The sequence below is a fragment of the Silene latifolia genome, chromosome Y (genome assembly GCF_048544455.1).
Source record: "Silene latifolia isolate original U9 population chromosome Y, ASM4854445v1, whole genome shotgun sequence".
Taxonomy (NCBI): Eukaryota; Viridiplantae; Streptophyta; class Magnoliopsida; order Caryophyllales; family Caryophyllaceae; genus Silene; species Silene latifolia.
The window spans coordinates 75322096-75326776 of NC_133538.1; the positions used below are offsets into that span (position 1 = coordinate 75322096).

At 40.6% G+C, this 4681-nt stretch overlaps 1 non-coding gene across 1 annotated transcript; it reads right to left on the reverse strand.

The window, feature by feature from the left end:
* Nucleotides 1-295: 295 nt before the first annotated feature.
* On the reverse strand, nucleotides 296-402 carry LOC141634869 (small nucleolar RNA R71). The gene has a single exon (XR_012539587.1). It is a non-coding gene; the product is annotated as a small nucleolar RNA R71 (small nucleolar RNA).
* Between the last annotated feature and the right edge of the window lie 4279 nt (nucleotides 403-4681).

Sequence of the window (4681 nt, forward strand, 5' to 3'; positions counted from 1 at the left end):
CAGAAATTTTATTGCCAAATCCGCCTTTATCCAATTAGTCGAAAGGAGCCAATTTTGGAGGATGCCTAGTGAAGACCCTCATTCTCATATGGAAACCTTTTGTGACTATTGTGATGCGATTTCTCAAACCGGTGTAACTCAAGACCAAATTCGATGGGTCTTATTTCCTTTTTCTCTAATCGGCACCGCGAAACAATGGTTGAAGGGCCTTGATAAGGCCACTCTCGGAATAGATTCTTGGAAGAAGTTGGCTCTAGCTTTCTACAAAACGTTCTACCCACCGGAAAAGACTAACATGATAAGAGCTCAAATTACGAGTTTTAAGCAAAGGGATGAAGAATCTTTGTATGAAGCTTGGGAGCGGTTCAAGGGAATTTGTCGCTCATGTCCTCACCATGGACTTAGCGAGTGGTTCTTGGTACAACAATTTTGGAACGGTTTATATGAAGATTCAAGGAACATTCTCAACATGGGATCAAATGGAATGTTCACCGAAGTTGATGACAATCAAACATGGAACAAGATTGAGGAAATAGCGGTCCATAACTCACAATATAGTAGACCTCGCAAGGCTACTAGAGGAGGAAGGCATGAAGTGGACTCCGTTACTCAATTGGGTGCTCAACTTAGTGCTCACATTGACACAATCAATTTGAAGTTTGAACAAGCTATGGCTAGACTTGAAGAAGCCTCAAAATCACCAAAGCATCATGTTAATGCCATGACGGCATCCTCATCAATCCCAAGTGGGATATGTGAGAATTGTGGAACTTTGGGACATGACCAAAGTGAATGTAGGGAAACAAATGAACAAGTGAATGCTTTCCAAGCATACAAGAGTGGTACCCCTTATTCCAACTATTACAATGAAAACACCAAGTTTCATCCAAATCTCTCATACAAAAGCCAAAATGTTCAAAACCCTCAAACAACATACACCCCACCTCCCATGAGAAACCAAAATCAAAGATCCTTTTTCAACCAAAACCAAGGTTACCAAAATCAAAATCCATACAATCACCAAAATGACCAAGGTTTTGATGTTCAAAAAGTGGTCCTCCAAATGCAAAAGAATCAACAAGAGTTTTTCACTCAAATGCAAAAAGATAGTCAAGCAAAAGAAACCACCATCAACAACATTCTAGCTCACACCAAGATGTTGGAAACACAATTTTACTCAACTAGAATCTTCAAGCTCACAAAGACAAAAGGGGCAATTACCACCTCAAAGTAATCCCCCAAGACATGAAACGGTTAGTGCCAATCACTTGAGAAGTGGTACAAGGTATGAAGCACCGAAGAAGCAAGTTGAGGATGAAGTTGTGGAAGCTAGTGATAAGGAAGAAATTGTGCAAAACTCCAAAGATGGAGAATCATCAAAAGAAGAAATTTCAAAGAAAAATGAAGACAAGGTCAAGGAGAAGGAGCCCATTGTGATTAGACTTCCTTTTCCAAGTCGTCAACCCAAGCCCAAATTTGATGACCAACTTGGAAAGTTTATGGAAATTGTGAAGAATTTGGAAGTCTCAATTCCTTTCACGGAATTAATCAATCACGTGCCGGCCTATGCGAAATACATGAAAGACATTGTAACACCCCGGTTTATAAAAGAAGTCCTCGTCAAGACATTCTCTAATAAAACGGACTGTTACCATCTCGGTTTCCCGAGGTAGTGAATAACAAATTAAACTCCAAGGCAATTTATATAATATTTAACTTAATTATTACAATTTCTCTTTCCAACTCAAATTACAAGAACTGACGTAAATAAAAGTGAAGTCTTCTAGATGATGATCTAGCTACTAGGTCGTCTGATCCAGTGTCTCACGCCCATCAAGCTCCCGTCCTATCTCTTAAACCTGTCAAGTCTGCTCCCCATAAAACGGTTCATCACAGGTGTTCACGAATACACAGGGTCAACCGCGAGGTTGAGTAGGGAAAACAATAAAACAATAAATATGATATGCATGATACTCCGTCACCTCCATCTCTATCTCAACTCAATCTCATATCTCATATCTCATATCCCGAAACGCCCAGCCATACCGATCCCCGGTAGACTATATATATCGACCGAAGCCGATCTGCCAGCTCAACAGCTGAGGACACCAGGGCAAGTCCTGCAGAACCCGCCTGGGCCTTATCACAACATCACATCGTATCTCAACATCGTCACCACCACATCGTCCTCCAACTCCAATGCATATGAAATGCTCAACAGTAATTAATGCAATGCAATATGTATATAAATCACCGAACCGATAAATCATAAAGTCATGCCGCTTACCCGATGTTGTGATATCATACTCAATACGATCAAATCAATCAATCACCTTCCCGAATATGAATGATAACATAATTCAACCACCATGAAACAAGTCAACACAATTCGATCAATAACGATAATAGGACAAGTGTATTTCCCTACCTCATAGTGCCAGCAAATCCAATTAAGCAGTTAAGAAGTCCAGAAATAAAGCAACGAATCTGATTATCGATCCTTCACGAATCCGTCACCTAAAACAATTATAATATTTATAATTACTAACTACTAAATATAGTCATCTCCCAAAATAGAAGCTTTCCCGATATAGTAACTTTCCACTTTAACCAGTCCCGACTCAAAATCCATCTCTAATTATTTTAATCAACTCGGGAATAATTTATTCAAATGACTAGAAAATTAAATTAAATAACTAATGTGGTAATAAAATATTAAACGAATTAAACGTTTTAAGAAAACCCGAATCAAACATAAAACAATTCAACAACCCGACATAAAACCCGTCTTTAATCATTTTAATTAAATAACTCGGAATTAAATTAATTAATTAAACATGTGACCCATTATCGAAATATAACGATTAACTATCACGAAACCCGATTCAAACTAAAAACAACTCGTATTCAACACTACCCATACTTCACTCTCGCTACACCCTTAAACCGCCACCCGACCACCCCGACAACCACCGCACTTTGACCCCCACTTCGTCCCCACCACCAAGAACCACCGCCACTGGCGATCGCGCAAGCGAGTCGAACCAGAGCTGGCAACTCGCGTGGTTCATCACCGTGCCTCACCAACGCCCTGTTCTCGCCCAAACCACCACCGCACTAATAACCATCACCGCCAACTCACCACCGTCCCGCTCTCCGTCGCCCCCGTGAACCCAGACGTCATGGCACCACCATTTCTACCTCCCCCGAGTCCATGGTGGTGCCACCCCAACATAGTCGTGTAAACCGCCCCGAAAACCCATATAATAAACCCGATTCATCACCCCTATCGCTGCCGCCTTTCACAGCCACCATTACCACCCAACACCACCCTAACCACCACCATAACCCTCGTCACTAACCCCACTACTCCTATACCCCATCCAACACCACTATGAACACCTCCCTTAGACACCACACAACAAACAACCCCGACATAAATACCAAAAACAGAGAAAAATGGGGTTGCTCATACCTTTTCCCGCGCGCCATAACAGCCACCACGGTCGTCTATGGTCGCCGCCAATCACTCCTAGCTCATCCTTGCAGGTCCGTCAACCACCCACGGCCACTCTATCTCTCTCTCTATGAAGAATCATGATGATTGGTGTAGATGAAGGAGGGAGGCGGGTTGAGGGAGTGAGAAAGGAGGGAGGCGGCTGGGTAGTACTATTAGGGTTAGGTTTTGGGTTAGGGTTAGGGTTAGGGTTTAAATAGGGTTAGTTGGGCTTAGGGTTAAGGGTAATTGGGCTGGACAGTTAATGGGCCAGCTCAACTGGTTAGCTCACCTTTCGAATTCCTTATAAACCCGTCTCAATTAACTTACGATAGCTTAATGTAATTATTGACTCAACAATTACCCGACTTAATTAATATGATAAAATGTATAATAAATAATTTTTAATAATATCCATTTAATTTATTATATAATTTCCATTTAATTTATTATATAAAATCCATTTAATTTATTATATAAAATACGGGGTATTACAGTCTCCCCCCCTTAAAATGAACTTCGTCCCGAAGTTCGCTCCCGTACCCAAACCTCAAAAGGGTATTGCATATCGTACTTACGGATGTCACGCATTTCTAACACGGTTAACACACTTTTGACTCATCAATTAAACGTAACAAATACGGAATGTTACATTCAGCCCCCCTAAAAATAAACTTCGTCCCGAAGTTTAACTCGTCTATACTTAACCCAACTAACTGCAACTAATAACTGAGAACACAAATGTATAACAACTAAATACTCATCTGAGAACACCATCATCTTTCCATCTCAATTCCGATCTCAAACTCAACATAAACTCATTAACCATGGTCGCACTGGACCGTAACGTATCTCCCGTAACCATAACTCAGCTCATAGGCTAACTCATAACACATTACCAGTAGTTTAATCACACTCTCCTTTTACACATCAACCAACTAACCGAAGTAGGAACAAAACATATAGGACTCATTTGCATAGGTACCCCACAACTAAACGTCAACTTGGTCACTATAACCTTCAAACAAGTGTAAATTAAGCATCAAGATTTTACAATCCTACCCAACTAGAAACATGGTTACGTCCTCGTAACCTTCATTATTATAACTACAGTTCTCAAACCACTGCTAACAACTGAAAGAGGCTACCGTTACCAGTAAAAATCATTAGTAATTATTCATTTTA